The sequence below is a fragment of the Chiloscyllium plagiosum genome, unplaced genomic scaffold (assembly GCF_037043375.1).
Source record: "Chiloscyllium plagiosum isolate Xiang-an unplaced genomic scaffold, Cpla_swu_hap1 HiC_scaffold_51, whole genome shotgun sequence".
NCBI lineage: Eukaryota > Metazoa > Chordata > Chondrichthyes > Orectolobiformes > Hemiscylliidae > Chiloscyllium > Chiloscyllium plagiosum.
In genome coordinates, this window is record NW_028270189.1 from 28,548,701 (window position 1) to 28,565,440 (window position 16,740).

A 16,740-nucleotide genomic window follows, 5' to 3' on the forward strand; every position below is an offset into this window, starting at 1 on the left:
TTGAAAACTCGACAGCATAGCTTTAAGGTGAGTGGGCTGAAAGTGACAAAGGACCTGAGGCACATTTCCCACAAAGAAGGTTGTGCGTGTTTGGAATGATCTACCAGAGGAAGTGGAGGAGGCTATTACACTCAGAAAATTGCAAAGGTAATCGGGTGAGTTTCTGGATAGGATGCGTTTAGAGGGATTGGGGTCAAATGCTGGGGAACGGGACTTGTTTAATTTTGGCAATGTGGTGAGCATGGACGAGGTCCACCGAAGTATCTTTTTCCACGGTGTACCCCAATAACGTCATGTTGCTTCCACCGGCTTTAAAGGATTACTTTTTAGCGGAGTTTGCCATCGCAGTCTGTGGCACAATCATTTAGTCTGTTCGACTGCTCACGGGAAAGGTAGTATTGTGAAACACTGCAAAAAAGGAACGACTTCCTTACTTTAGCTCCGACTGACCATACTCTGTGAAATTTTCCAAGATCCTCAGCTGAGGATTTTTGCTGCTGGAAGTTACCTCAGAAATCCTGTTAAATCGAAATGTGTTGAGCGAATCGCAAAACAGAAAGCATTTAACATGGAACACAAACAAAACTGGCATACCTCATGCATTTTCAGACGCAGAGATGCATGAATGCTAAATGTGATACAGTCCGAGGGCATGAGTCATAAAGTAATCTCACAACTAACAAGAGGGCATTTCCAAACGACTCTTTCAAACATACTGCAGCCTTAGCGCACCACCACTTTCCAGACAATGCTGAAACGAGAGAAAGAAAGAACATAATAAGAATTGGCCGTAAAAATGAATTTCACCAATCACAGTCTCGATTAGATTACCTTTCCCTTCCGATGTTTCCAGGACGGAAATGAAGGAAATGGGAGAAATTCAATAAGGTATGACATCGAAATTCACTGGAACGATTTTCCCATTAGCTAGAAACCCAAATAACAACGAGTAGAGTCACCGTAGGACTTCGTTTCACAACAACGATGAAATAACAGTCTCCATTCGGTTCCAGTAAAAGCTCAACTTGCCTGGGACGGCAGAACTGTTTGCGATTTTCCGCGCGGGAGGCGAACACGATCATGACAGTGGAGACATTTTCAAATATTTGGCAGTATCTCACACCAAAGTTAATTCCCTGGGAAGCAAACCCATTATACTTTTGTTTTCAACATCAATATACAGTGGGCACCGAAACAGCATTTTAACAAGCTGCAGCGTTGGAGTTGATCAGCAGAAATGGCAGTGGTGGGATTCGAACCCACGCCCCTTTCGAGACTGGAACCTGGATCCAGCGCCTTAGACCGCTCGGCCACACTACCAGCCGGCCGCGCCACCTCATTTACTTGTATCTCCAATTGTGCTCCTGCATAACAACAGATGCAAAGTCACATGAAAAGGGTTCCATGATTCCTCTCGGACTCGCACAGCTGCTGGGATGTGCCCGGCTACAATGTCAATTTCGCAGCAGATATTGATAGCCCATCAATCCAGACAAAAATCAATGGTAAGCTGAGTCTATCTTCTCAGACTCTTTTCAGCTACAAATGTATCTGTCAGTGCGTGAGAATATGGGTTCGCTTATGATTTGTTCAAATAACCATGAGCTGCTTGACATTACTGGAATTTCCATTCTTGCTTTGCTAAATGATTTCACCCATTGCTCGAAACAGGACGACTTTCACGTTTACACGGAACACGAAACACACCGGACTACAGGGAAAATGCACATACCTGAGCAGGCCGTGTTCCACATCATACCTTGCAGCATAGTTTCTGTCACTGTATCTGTTTTTTTTTTCAGAATAAGAGTCCCAAAGAATGTTCTCCACCCTAAAACCGGAGGTAGCATTACAATCCGAGAACGACAGATCACATTGTGAGAATGCTCTGACCTCGGAGCCAGTTCGAGATGCCACTTTCCGTGCCTTTTACCTTAACCGTGCAATTTGTTGCTGAGATGTTCACTCCTGGACATGAGCCACATGGATACCAACTGAGTTGGAAACCTGGGTGGGAATCGAGGAGAAGCGACTCAATAAATTTTGCTAAATTCCGTGGTGCTTTTTAGAAATGCAGTTTCTGTTCACTTCAATCTAAAAGCCAGTTTCTGAACATAGCAACAGAAGTCAAAAGGTAATTACCTCACCCCACCCCCACTCCAGAAGAGGTGCTAACTGCCCTTGAGTGCTTTTTGTTCTCGATGTGAAGAGCTTTCACGCCTGAGTCACCTTCACGTCTCTGGCTGCTGAGTGAATCACAAAGAAGGAATTTCACCAGAGCTGCAACTGCCTCACTTCTCCACACGCCCTCCCCGTTTACATTTTCCTGCTCGTCAGTGATTAAAAGAAAACCAAATGGATGCGATATCATTCTGTAGCCTCTCTGTCGATTCCTCCGTTTCAGTTCCAACATGACTTAAATCTAGGGGCGGACCTTAATACTAGCGACGCAAGTCGAAAGGTTCCTGAGAGTGCAATTTCTTTCATTGCTGTTGCTGATTGAATGAGCCACTAACGTGCGAATTGCTCCAAAACATGATTCAGGATATCTGGTGCCAATTCTCGCACGTTGAATAACGATTGACAGCTTCCAAATGAGGTCTTTCTGAGACGACCTTGGGGTACATTTGACAGACAGACAAGTTCAGGAATTCGTGGTGCGCTGTGACACCAGAGCATCTGCTTCTTTCCTGTCTTTGAACCGTGCCGCCTGCGCAAGGAAGGCAAATGCGGTACTGCTTTTCGTGGAAGGATCAGAAGGCGGTAACTGCACTCTCCAACAGAATGGCATATGATCAGAACCAGGTTGGAGAAAAATTTAACAACGCTTTGCACTGTAATTAAATGGAATTGCATTACATTTCACTACCAGAGCAGGTTTATTCAAGCAAATTCGAAGGCAGGTTTGCAGATGGGAAAGCATGCAAGAAAGCTCAGCTCTTGTCCATGTAAAAGGCTGCAGTTGAAGAACAAAGCAGTTTCTGCCCAGTTCCGGACTGGGGATCTTTCGCGTGTTAGGCGAACGTGATGACCACTACACGACAGAAACAAGCCACAGCCGGATGTGCTGCAGCTCCGTGGCGTCCAGCACTGAAAGTTGAATCCGTTCTACGTCTCCCCTTTCTGTTTCCAATAGCTCGTTGTTGTCCAGCGTAATCGACATCTTGGAAACGTAAAAAAAAAGACACGTTAAATTGATGACAAAATATAGACAAAGATGTCGTCGATGTTTGTACCGTAGGGCGAGGTGGAATAGGCTGGGACGACTTTCCCTGCAGCGTAACAGCTGCGACATGACCTTATGGAAGGGTGGTAAACTGTGTATTTACGTGCTTTACCCAAGTTGGTGTGAGTTGAAAACTCGACAGCATAGCTTTAAGGTGAGTGGGCTGAAAGTGACAAAGGACCTGAGGCACATTTCCCACAAAGAAGGTTGTGCGTGTTTGGAATGATCTACCAGAGGAAGTGGAGGAGGCTATTACACTCAGAAAATTGCAAAGGTAATCGGGTGAGTTTCTGGATAGGATGCGTTTAGAGGGATTGGGGTCAAATGCTGGGGAACGGGACTTGTTTAATTTTGGCAATGTGGTGAGCATGGACGAGGTCCACCGAAGTATCTTTTTCCACGGTGTACCCCAATAACGTCATGTTGCTTCCACCGGCTTTAAAGGATTACTTTTTAGCGGAGTTTGCCATCGCAGTCTGTGGCACAATCATTTAGTCTGTTCGACTGCTCACGGGAAAGGTAGTATTGTGAAACACTGCAAAAAAGGAACGACTTCCTTACTTTAGCTCCGACTGACCATACTCTGTGAAATTTTCCCAGATCCTCAGCTGAGGATTTTTGCTGCTGGAAGTTACCTCAGAAATCCTGTTAAATCGAAATGTGTTGAGCGAATCGCAAAACAGAAAGCATTTAACATGGAACACAAACAAAACTGGCATACCTCATGCATTTTCAGACGCAGAGATGCATGAATGCTAAATGTGATACAGTCCGAGGGCATGAGTCATAAAGTAATCTCACAACTAACAAGAGGGCATTTCCAAACGACTCTTTCAAACATACTGCAGCCTTAGCGCACCACCACTTTCCAGACAATGCTGAAACGAGAGAAAGAAAGAACATAATAAGAATTGACCGTAAAAATGAATTTCACCAATCACAGTCTCGATTAGATTACCTTTCCCTTCCGATGTTTCCAGGACGGAAATGAAGGAAATGGGAGAAATTCAATAAGGTATGACATCGAAATTCACTGGAACGATTTTCCCATTAGCTAGAAACCCAAATAACAACGAGTAGAGTCACCGTAGGACTTCGTTTCACAACAACGATGAAATAACAGTCTCCATTCGGTTCCAGTAAAAGCTCAACTTGCCTGGGACTGCAGAACTGTTTGCGATTTTCCGCGTGGGAGGCGAACACGATCATGACAGTGGAGACATTTTCAAATATTTGGCAATATCTCACACCAAAGTTAATTCCCTGGGAAGCAAACCCATTATACTTTTGTTTTCAACATCAATATACAGTGGACACCGAAACAGCATTTTAACAAGCTGCAGCGTTGGAGTTGATCAGCAGAAATGGCAGCGGTGGGATTCGAACCCACGCCCCTTTCGAGACTGGAACCTGGATCCAGCGCCTTAGACCGCTCGGCCACACTACCAGCCGGCCGCGCCACCTCATTTACTTGTATCTTCAATTGTGCTCCTGCATAACAACAGATGCAAAGTCACATGAAAAGGGTTCCATGATTCCTCTCGGACTCGCACAGCTGCTGGGATGTGCCCGGCTACAATGTCAATTTCGCAGCAGATATTGATAGCCCATCAATCCAGACAAAACTCAATGGTAAGCTGAGTCTATCTTCTCAGACTCTTTTCAGCTACAAATGTATCTGTCAGTGCGTGAGAATATGGGTTCGCTTATGATTTGTTCAAATAACCATGAGCTGCTTGACATTACTGGAATTTCTATTCTTGCTTTGCTAAATGATTTCACCCATTGCTCGAAACAGGACGACTTTCACGTTTACACGAAACACACCGGACTACAGGGAAAATGCACAAACCTGAGCAGGCCGTGTTCCACATCATACCTTGCAGCATAGTTTCTGTCACTGTATCTGTTTTTTTTTCAGAATAAGAGTCCCAAAGAATGTTCTCCACCCTAAAACCGGAGGTAGCATTACAATCCGAGAACGACAGATCACATTGTGAGAATGCTCTGACCTCGGAGCCAGTTCGAGATGCCACTTTCCGTGCCTTTTACCTTAACCGTGCAATTTGTTGCTGAGATGTTCACTCCTGGACATGAGCCACATGGATACCAACTGAGTTGGAAACCTGGGTGGGAATCGAGGAGAAGCGACTCAATAAATTTTGCTAAATTCCGTGGTGCTTTTTAGAAATGCAGTTTCTGTTCACCTCAATCTAAAAGCCAGTTTCTGAACATAGCAACAGAAGTCAAAAGGTAATTACCTCACCCCACCCCCACTCCAGAAGAGGTGCTAACTGCCCTTGAGTGCTTTTTGTTCTCGATGTGAAGAGCTTTCACGCCTGAGTCACCTTCACGTCTCTGGCTGCTGAGTGAATCACAAAGAAGGAATTTCACCAGAGCTGCAACTGCCTCACTTCTCCACACGCCCTCCCCGTTTACATTTTCCTGCTCGTCAGTGATTAAAAGAAAACCAAATGGATGCGATATCATTCTGTAGCCTCTCTGTCGATTCCTCCGTTTCAGTTCCAACATGACTTAAATCTAGGGGCGGACCTTAATACTAGCGACGCAAGTCGAAAGGTTCCTGAGAGTGCAATTCCTTTCATTGCTGTTGCTGATTGAATGAGCCACTAACGTGCGAATTGCTCCAAAACATGATTCAGGATATCTGGTGCCAATTCTCGCACGTTGAATAACGATTGACAGCTTCCAAATGAGGTCTTTCTGAGACGACCTTGGGGTACATTTGACAGACAGACAAGTTCAGGAATTCGTGGTGCGCTGTGACACCAGAGCATCTGCTTCTTTCCTGTCTTTGAACCGTGCCGCCTGCGCAAGGAAGGCAAATGCGGTACTGCTTTTCGTGGAAGGATCAGAAGGCGGTAACTGCACTCTCCAACAGAATGGCATATGATCAGAACCAGGTTGGAGAAAAATTTAACAACGCTTTGCACTGTAATTAAATGGAATTGCATTACATTTCACTACCAGAGCAGGTTTATTCAAGCAAATTCGAATGCAGGTTTGCAGATGGGAAAGCATGCAAGAAAGCTCAGCTCTTGTCCATGTAAAAGGCTGCAGTTGAAGAACAAAGCAGTTTCTGCCCAGTTCCGGACTGGGGATCTTTCGCGTGTTAGGCGAACGTGATGACCACTACACGACAGAAACAAGCCACAGCCGGATGTGCTGCAGCTCCGTGGCGTCCAGCACTGAAAGTTGAATCCGTTCTACGTCTCCCCTTTCTGTTTCCAATAGCTCGTTGTTGTCCAGCGTAATCGACATCTTGGAAACGTAAAAAAAAGACACGTTAAATTGATGACAAAATATAGACAAAAATGTCGTCGATGTTTGTACCGTAGGGCGAGGTGGAATAGGCTGGGACGACTTTCCCTGCAGCGTAACAGCTGCGACATGACCTTATGGAAGGGTGGTAAACTGAGTATTTACGTGCTTTACCCAAGTTGGTGTGAGTTGAAAACTCGACAGCATAGCTTTAAGGTGAGTGGGCTGAAAGTGACAAAGGACCTGAGGCACATTTCCCACAAAGAAGGTTGTGCGTGTTTGGAATGATCTACCAGAGGAAGTGGAGGAGGCTATTACACTCAGAAAATTGCAAAGGTAATCGGGTGAGTTTCTGGATAGGATGCGTTTAGAGGGATTGGGGTCAAATGCTGGGGAACGGGACTTGTTTAATTTTGGCAATGTGGTGAGCATGGACGAGGTCCACCGAAGTATCTTTTTCCACGGTGTACCCCAATAACGTCATGTTGCTTCCACCGGCTTTAAAGGATTACTTTTTAGCGGAGTTTGCCATCGCAGTCTGTGGCACAATCATTTAGTCTGTTCGACTGCTCACGGGAAAGGTAGTATTGTGAAACACTGCAAAAAAGGAACGACTTCCTTACTTTAGCTCCGACTGACCATACTCTGTGAAATTTTCCCAGATCCTCAGCTGAGGATTTTTGCTGCTGGAAGTTACCTCAGAAATCCTGTTAAATCGAAATGTGTTGAGCGAATCGCAAAACAGAAAGCATTTAACATGGAACACAAACAAAACTGGCATACCTCATGCATTTTCAGACGCAGAGATGCATGAATGCTAAATGTGATACAGTCCGAGGGCATGAGTCATAAAGTAATCTCACAACTAACAAGAGGGCATTTCCAAACGACTCTTTCAAACATACTGCAGCCTTAGCGCACCACCACTTTCCAGACAATGCTGAAACGAGAGAAAGAAAGAACATAATAAGAATTGGCCGTAAAAATGAATTTCACCAATCACAGTCTCGATTAGATTACCTTTCCCTTCCGATGTTTCCAGGACGGAAATGAAGGAAATGGGAGAAATTCAATAAGGTATGACATCGAAATTCACTGGAACGATTTTCCCATTAGCTAGAAACCCAAATAACAACGAGTAGAGTCACCGTAGGACTTCGTTTCACAACAACGATGAAATAACAGTCTCCATTCGGTTCCAGTAAAAGCTCAACTTGCGTGGGACTGCAGAATTGTTTGCGATTTTCCGCGCGGGAGGCGAACACGATCATGACAGTGGAGACATTTTCAAATATTTGGCAATATCTCACACCAAAGATAATTCCCTGGGAAGCAAACCCATTATACTTTTGTTTTCAACATCAATATACAGTGGGTACCGAAACAGCATTTTAACAAGCTGCAGCGTTGGAGTTGATCAGCAGAAATGGCAGTGGTGGGATTCGAACCCACGCCCCTTTCGAGACTGGAACCTGGATCCAGCGCCTTAGACCGCTCGGCCACACTACCAGCCGGCCGCGCCACCTCATTTACTTGTATCTCCAATTGTGCTCCTGCATAACAACAGATGCAAAGTCACATGAAAAGGGTTCCATGATTCCTCTCGGACTCGCACAGCTGCTGGGATGTGCCCGGCTACAATGTCAATTTCGCAGCAGATATTGATAGCCCATCAATCCAGACAAAAATCAATGGTAAGCTGAGTCTATCTTCTCAGACTCTTTTCAGCTACAAATGTATCTGTCAGTGCGTGAGAATATGGGTTCGCTTATGATTTGTTCAAATAACCATGAGCTGCTTGACATTACTGGAATTTCCATTCTTGCTTTGCTAAATGATTTCACCCATTGCTCGAAACAGGACGACTTTCACGTTTACACGGAACACGAAACACACCGGACTACAGGGAAAATGCACATACCTGAGCAGGCCGTGTTCCACATCATACCTTGCAGCATAGTTTCTGTCACTGTATCTGTTTTTTTTTCAGAATAAGAGTCCCAAAGAATGTTCTCCACCCTAAAACCGGAGGTAGCATTACAATCCGAGAACGACAGATCACATTGTGAGAATGCTCTGACCTCGGAGCCAGTTCGAGATGCCACTTTCCGTGCCTTTTACCTTAACCGTGCAATTTGTTGCTGAGATGTTCACTCCTGGACATGAGCCACATGGATACCAACTGAGTTGGAAACCTGGGTGGGAATCGAGGAGAAGCGACTCAATAAATTTTGCTAAATTCCGTGGTGCTTTTTAGAAATGCAGTTTCTGTTCACCTCAATCTAAAAGCCAGTTTCTGAACATAGCAACAGAAGTCAAAAGGTAATTACCTCACCCCACCCCCACTCCAGAAGAGGTGCTAACTGCCCTTGAGTGCTTTTTGTTCTCGATGTGAAGAGCTTTCACGCCTGAGTCACCTTCACGTCTCTGGCTGCTGAGTGAATCACAAAGAAGGAATTTCACCAGAGCTGCAACTGCCTCACTTCTCCACACGCCCTCCCCGTTTACATTTTCCTGCTCGTCAGTGATTAAAAGAAAACCAAATGGATGCGATATCATTCTGTAGCCTCTCTGTCGATTCCTCCGTTTCAGTTCCAACATGACTTAAATCTAGGGGCGGAACTTAATACTAGCGACGCAAGTCGAAAGGTTCCTGAGAGTGCAATTTCTTTCATTGCTTTTGCTGATTGAATGAGCCACTAACGTGCGAATTGCTCCAAAACATGATTCAGGATATCTGGTGCCAATTCTCGCACGTTGAATAACGATTGACAGCTTCCAAATGAGGTCTTTCTGAGACGACCTTGGGGTACATTTGACACACAGACAAGTTCAGGAATTCGTGGTGCACTGTGACACCAGAGCATCTGCTTCTTTCCTGTCTTTGAACCGTGCCGCCTGCGCAAGGAAGGCAAATGCGGTACTGCTTTTCGTGGAAGGATCAGAAGGCGGTAACTGCACTCTCCAACAGATTGGCATATGATCAGAACCAGGTTGGAGAAAAATTTAACAACGCTTTGCACTGTAATTAAATGGAATTGCATTACATTTCACTACCAGAGCAGGTTTATTCAAGCAAATTCGAATGCAGGTTTGCAGATGGGAAAGCATGCAAGAAAGCTCAGCTCTTGTCCATGTAAAAGGCTGCAGTTGAAGAACAAAGCAGTTTCTGCCCAGTTCCGGACTGGGGATCTTTCGCGTGTTAGGCGAACGTGATGACCACTACACGACAGAAACAAGCCACAGCCGGATGTGCTGCAGCTCCGTGGCGTCCAGTACTGAAAGTTGAATCCGTTCTACGTCTCCCCTTTCTGTTTCCAATAGCTCGTTGTTGTCCAGCGTAATCGACATCTTGGAAACGTAAAAAAAAAGACACGTTAAATTGATGACAAAATATAGACAAAGATGTCGTCGATGTTTGTACCGTAGGGCGAGGTGGAATAGGCTGGGACGACTTTCCCTGCAGCGTAACAGCTGCGACATGACCTTATGGTAAACTGAGTATTTACGTGCTTTACCCAAGTTGGTGTGAGTTGAAAACTCGACAGCATAGCTTTAAGGTGAGTGGGCTGAAAGTGACAAAGGACCTGAGGCACATTTCCCACAAAGAAGGTTGTGCGTGTTTGGAATGATCTACCAGAGGAAGTGGAGGAGGCTATTACACTCAGAAAATTGCAAAGGTAATCGGGTGAGTTTCTGGATAGGATGCGTTTAGAGGGATTGGGGTCAAATGCTGGGGAACGGGACTTGTTTAATTTTGGCAATGTGGTGAGCATGGACGAGGTCCACCGAAGTATCTTTTTCCACGGTGTACCCCAATAACGTCATGTTGCTTCCACCGGCTTTAAAGGATTACTTTTTAGCGGAGTTTGCCATCGCAGTCTGTGGCACAATCATTTAGTCTGTTCGACTGCTCACGGGAAAGGTAGTATTGTGAAACACTGCAAAAAAGGAACGACTTCCTTACTTTAGCTCCGACTGACCATACTCTGTGAAATTTTCCCAGATCCTCAGCTGAGGATTTTTGCTGCTGGAAGTTACCTCAGAAATCCTGTTAAATCGAAATGTGTTGAGCGAATCGCAAAACAGAAAGCATTTAACATGGAACACAAACAAAACTGGCATACCTCATGCATTTTCAGACGCAGAGATGCATGAATGCTAAATGTGATACAGTCCGAGGGCATGAGTCATAAAGTAATCTCACAACTAACAAGAGGGCATTTCCAAACGACTCTTTCAAACATACTGCAGCCTTAGCGCACCACCACTTTCCAGACAATGCTGAAACGAGAGAAAGAAAGAACATAATAAGAATTGGCCGTAAAAATGAATTTCACCAATCACAGTCTCGATTAGATTACCTTTCCCTTCCGATGTTTCCAGGACGGAAATGAAGGAAATGGGAGAAATTCAATAAGGTATGACATCGAAATTCACTGGAACGATTTTCCCATTAGCTAGAAACCCAAATAACAACGAGTAGAGTCACCGTAGGACTTCGTTTCACAACAACGATGAAATAACAGTCTCCATTCGGTTCCAGTAAAAGCTCAACTTGCCTGGGACTGCAGAACTGTTTGCGATTTTCCGCGTGGGAGGCGAACACGATCATGACAGTGGAGACATTTTCAAATATTTGGCAATATCTCACACCAAAGTTAATTCCCTGGGAAGCAAACCCATTATACTTTTGTTTTCAACATCAATATACAGTGGGCACCGAAACAGCATTTTAACAAGCTGCAGCGTTGGAGTTGATCAGCAGAAATGGCAGCGGTGGGATTCGAACCCACGCCCCTTTCGAGACTGGAACCTGGATCCAGCGCCTTAGACCGCTCGGCTACACTACCAGCCGGCCGCGCCACCTCATTTACTTGTATCTTCAATTGTGCTCCTGCATAACAACAGATGCAAAGTCACATGAAAAGGGTTCCATGATTCCTCTCGGACTCGCACAGCTGCTGGGATGTGCCCGGCTACAATGTCAATTTCGCAGCAGATATTGATAGCCCATCAATCCAGACAAAAATCAATGGTAAGCTGAGTCTATCTTCTCAGACTCTTTTCAGCTACAAATGTATCTGTCAGTGCGTGAGAATATGGGTTCGCTTATGATTTGTTCAAATAACCATGAGCTGCTTGACATTACTGGAATTTCCATTCTTGCTTTGCTAAATGATTTCACCCATTGCTCGAAACAGGACGACTTTCACGTTTACACGGAACACGAAACACACCGGACTACAGGGAAAATGCACATACCTGAGCAGGCCGTGTTCCACATCATACCTTGCAGCATAGTTTCTGTCACTGTATCTGTTTTTTTTTCAGAATAAGAGTCCCAAAGAATGTTCTCCACCCTAAAACCGGAGGTAGCATTACAATCCGAGAACGACAGATCACATTGTGAGAATGCTCTGACCTCGGAGCCAGTTCGAGATGCCACTTTCCGTGCCTTTTACCTGAACCGTGCAATTTGTTGCTGAGATGTTCACTCCTGGACATGAGCCACATGGATACCAACTGAGTTGGAAACCTGGGTGGGAATCGAGGAGAAGCGACTCAATAAATTTTGCTAAATTCCGTGGTGCTTTTTCGAAATGCAGTTTCTGTTCACCTCAATCTAAAAGCCAGTTTCTGAACATAGCAACAGAAGTCAAAAGGTAATTACCTCACCCCACCCCCACTCCAGAAGAGGTGCTAACTGCCCTTGAGTGCTTTTTGTTCTCGATGTGAAGAGCTTTCACGCCTGAGTCACCTTCACGTCTCTGGCTGCTGAGTGAATCACAAAGAAGGAATTTCACCAGAGCTGCAACTGCCTCACTTCTCCACACGCCCTCCCCGTTTACATTTTCCTGCTCGTCAGTGATTAAAAGAAAACCAAATGGATGCGATATCATTCTGTAGCCTCTCTGTCGATTCCTCCGTTTCAGTTCCAACATGACTTAAATCTAGGGGCGGACCTTAATACTAGCGACGCAAGTCGAAAGGTTCCTGAGAGTGCAATTTCTTTCATTGCTGTTGCTGATTGAATGAGCCACTAACGTGCGAATTGCTCCAAAACATGATTCAGGATATCTGGTGCCAATTCTCGCACGTTGAATAACGATTGACAGCTTCCAAATGAGGTCTTTCTGAGACGACCTTGGGGTACATTTGACAGACAGACAAGTTCAGGAATTCGTGGTGCGCTGTGACACCAGAGCATCTGCTTCTTTCCTGTCTTTGAACCGTGCCGCCTGCGCAAGGAAGGCAAATGCGGTACTGCTTTTCGTGGAAGGATCAGAAGGCGGTAACTGCACTCTCCAACAGAATGGCATATGATCAGAACCAGGTTGGAGAAAAATTTAACAACGCTTTGCACTGTAATTAAATGGAATTGCATTACATTTCACTACCAGAGCAGGTTTATTCAAGCAAATTCGAAGGCAGGTTTTCAGATGGGAAAGCATGCAAGAAAGCTCAGCTCTTGTCCATGTAAAAGGCTGCAGTTGAAGAACAAAGCAGTTTCTGCCCAGTTCCGGACTGGGGATCTTTCGCGTGTTAGGCGAACGTGATGACCACTACACGACAGAAACAAGCCACAGCCGGATGTGCTGCAGCTCCGTGGCGTCCAGCACTGAAAGTTGAATCCGTTCTACGTCTCCCCTTTCTGTTTCCAATAGCTCGTTGTTGTCCAGCGTAATCGACATCTTGGAAACGTAAAAAAAAAGACACGTTAAATTGATGACAAAATATAGACAAAGATGTCGTCGATGTTTGTACCGTAGGGCGAGGTGGAATAGGCTGGGACGACTTTCCCTGCAGCGTAACAGCTGCGACATGACCTTATGGAAGGGTGGTAAACTGTGTATTTACGTGCTTTACCCAAGTTGGTGTGAGTTGAAAACTCGACAGCATAGCTTTAAGGTGAGTGGGCTGAAAGTGACAAAGGACCTGAGGCACATTTCCCACAAAGAAGGTTGTGCGTGTTTGGAATGATCTACCAGAGGAAGTGGAGGAGGCTATTACACTCAGAAAATTGCAAAGGTAATCGGGTGAGTTTCTGGATAGGATGCGTTTAGAGGGATTGGGGTCAAATGCTGGGGAACGGGACTTGTTTAATTTTGGCAATGTCGTGAGCATGGACGAGGTCCACCGAAGTATCTTTTTCCACGGTGTACCCCAATAACGTCATGTTGCTTCCACCGGCTTTAAAGGATTACTTTTTAGCGGAGTTTGCCATCGCAGTCTGTGGCACAATCATTTAGTCTGTTCGACTGCTCACGGGAAAGGTAGTATTGTGAAACACTGCAAAAAAGGAACGACTTCCTTACTTTAGCTCCGACTGACCATACTCTGTGAAATTTTCCCAGATCCTCAGCTGAGGATTTTTGCTGCTGGAAGTTACCTCAGAAATCCTGTTAAATCGAAATGTGTTGAGCGAATCGCAAAACAGAAAGCATTTAACATGGAACACAAACAAAACTGGCATACCTCATGCATTTTCAGACGCAGAGATGCATGAATGCTAAATGTGATACAGTCCGAGGGCATGAGTCATAAAGTAATCTCACAACTAACAAGAGGGCATTTCCAAACGACTCTTTCAAACATACTGCAGCCTTAGCGCACCACCACTTTCCAGACAATGCTGAAACGAGAGAAAGAAAGAACATAATAAGAATTGGCCGTAAAAATGAATTTCACCAATCACAGTCTCGATTAGATTACCTTTCCCTTCCGATGTTTCCAGGACGGAAATGAAGGAAATGGGAGAAATTCAATAAGGTATGACATCGAAATTCACTGGAACGATTTTCCCATTAGCTAGAAACCCAAATAACAACGAGTAGAGTCACCGTAGGACTTCGTTTCACAACAACGATGAAATAACAGTCTCCATTCGGTTCCAGTAAAAGCTCAACTTGCGTGGGACTGCAGAATTGTTTGCGATTTTCCGCGCGGGAGGCGAACACGATCATGACAGTGGAGACATTTTCAAATATTTGGCAATATCTCACACCAAAGTTAATTCCCTGGGAAGCAAACCCATTATACTTTTGTTTTCAACATCAATATACAGTGGGTACCGAAACAGCATTTTAACAAGCTGCAGCGTTGGAGTTGATCAGCAGAAATGGCAGTGGTGGGATTCGAACCCACGCCCCTTTCGAGACTGGAACCTGGATCCAGCGCCTTAGACCGCTCGGCCACACTACCAGCCGGCCGCGCCACCTCATTTACTTGTATCTCCAATTGTGCTCCTGCATAACAACAGATGCAAAGTCACATGAAAAGGGTTCTATGATTCCTCTCGGACTCGCACAGCTGCTGGGATGTGCCCGGCTACAATGTCAATTTCGCAGCAGATATTGATAGCCCATCAATCCAGACAAAAATCAATGGTAAGCTGAGTCTATCTTCTCAGACTCTTTTCAGCTACAAATGTATCTGTCAGTGCGTGAGAATATGGGTTCGCTTATGATTTGTTCAAATAACCATGAGCTGCTTGACATTACTGGAATTTCCATTCTTGCTTTGCTAAATGATTTCACCCATTGCTCGAAACAGGACGACTTTCACGTTTACACGGAACACGAAACACACCGGACTACAGGGAAAATGCACATACCTGAGCAGGCCGTGTTCCACATCATACCTTGCAGCATAGTTTCTGTCACTGTATCTGTTTTTTTTTAGAATAAGAGTCCCAAAGAATGTTCTCCACCCTAAAACCGGAGGTAGCATTACAATCCGAGAACGACAGATCACATTGTGAGAATGCTCTGACCTCGGAGCCAGTTCGAGATGCCACTTTCCGTGCCTTTTACCTTAACCGTGCAATTTGTTGCTGAGATGTTCACTCCTGGACATGAGCCACATGGATACCAACTGAGTTGGAAACCTGGGTGGGAATCGAGGAGAAGCGACTCAATAAATTTTGCTAAATTCCGTGGTGCTTTTTAGAAATGCAGTTTCTGTTCACCTCAATCTAAAAGCCAGTTTCTGAACATAGCAACAGAAGTCAAAAGGTAATTACCTCACCCCACCCCCACTCCAGAAGAGGTGCTAACTGCCCTTGAGTGCTTTTTGTTCTCGATGTGAAGAGCTTTCACGCCTGAGTCACCTTCACGTCTCTGGCTGCTGAGTGAATCACAAAGAAGGAATTTCACCAGAGCTGCAACTGCCTCACTTCTCCACACGCCCTCCCCGTTTACATTTTCCTGCTCGTCAGTGATTAAAAGAAAACCAAATGGATGCGATATCATTCTGTAGCCTCTCTGTCGATTCCTCCGTTTCAGTTCCAACATGACTTAAATCTAGGGGCGGAACTTAATACTAGCGACGCAAGTCGAAAGGTTCCTGAGAGTGCAATTTCTTTCATTGCTTTTGCTGATTGAATGAGCCACTAACGTGCGAATTGCTCCAAAACATGATTCAGGATATCTGGTGCCAATTCTCGCACGTTGAATAACGATTGACAGCTTCCAAATGAGGTCTTTCTGAGACGACCTTGGGGTACATTTGACACACAGACAAGTTCAGGAATTCGTGGTGCACTGTGACACCAGAGCATCTGCTTCTTTCCTGTCTTTGAACCGTGCCGCCTGCGCAAGGAAGGCAAATGCGGTACTGCTTTTCGTGGAAGGATCAGAAGGCGGTAACTGCACTCTCCAACAGATTGGCATATGATCAGAACCAGGTTGGAGAAAAATTTAACAACGCTTTGCACTGTAATTAAATGGAATTGCATTACATTTCACTACCAGAGCAGGTTTATTCAAGCAAATTCGAATGCAGGTTTGCAGATGGGAAAGCATGCAAGAAAGCTCAGCTCTTGTCCATGTAAAAGGCTGCAGTTGAAGAACAAAGCAGTTTCTGCCCAGTTCCGGACTGGGGATCTTTCGCGTGTTAGGCGAACGTGATGACCACTACACGACAGAAACAAGCCACAGCCGGATGTGCTGCAGCTCCGTGGCGTCCAGTACTGAAAGTTGAATCCGTTCTACGTCTCCCCTTTCTGTTTCCAATAGCTCGTTGTTGTCCAGCGTAATCGACATCTTGGAAACGTAAAAAAAAAGACACGTTAAATTGATGACAAAATATAGACAAAGATGTCGTCGATGTTTGTACCGTAGGGCGAGGTGGAATAGGCTGGGACGACTTTCCCTGCAGCGTAACAGCTGCGACATGACCTTATGGTAAACTGAGTATTTACGTGCTTTACCCAAGTTGGTGTGAGTTGA

At 45.1% G+C, this 16,740-nt stretch overlaps 3 non-coding genes across 3 annotated transcripts; all 3 read right to left on the minus strand.

Moving 5' to 3' along the window:
- Positions 1-1,238: 1,238 nt before the first annotated feature.
- Positions 1,239-1,320, minus strand: trnal-cag (transfer RNA leucine (anticodon CAG)). Its single transcript has one exon. It is a non-coding gene; the product is annotated as a tRNA-Leu (tRNA).
- Positions 1,321-7,935: 6,615 nt separating this feature from the next.
- On the minus strand, positions 7,936-8,017 carry trnal-cag (transfer RNA leucine (anticodon CAG)). The gene has a single exon. It is a non-coding gene; the product is annotated as a tRNA-Leu (tRNA).
- A 6,614-nt stretch (positions 8,018-14,631) lies between these two features.
- On the minus strand, positions 14,632-14,713 carry trnal-cag (transfer RNA leucine (anticodon CAG)). Its single transcript has one exon. It is a non-coding gene; the product is annotated as a tRNA-Leu (tRNA).
- Between the last annotated feature and the right edge of the window lie 2,027 nt (positions 14,714-16,740).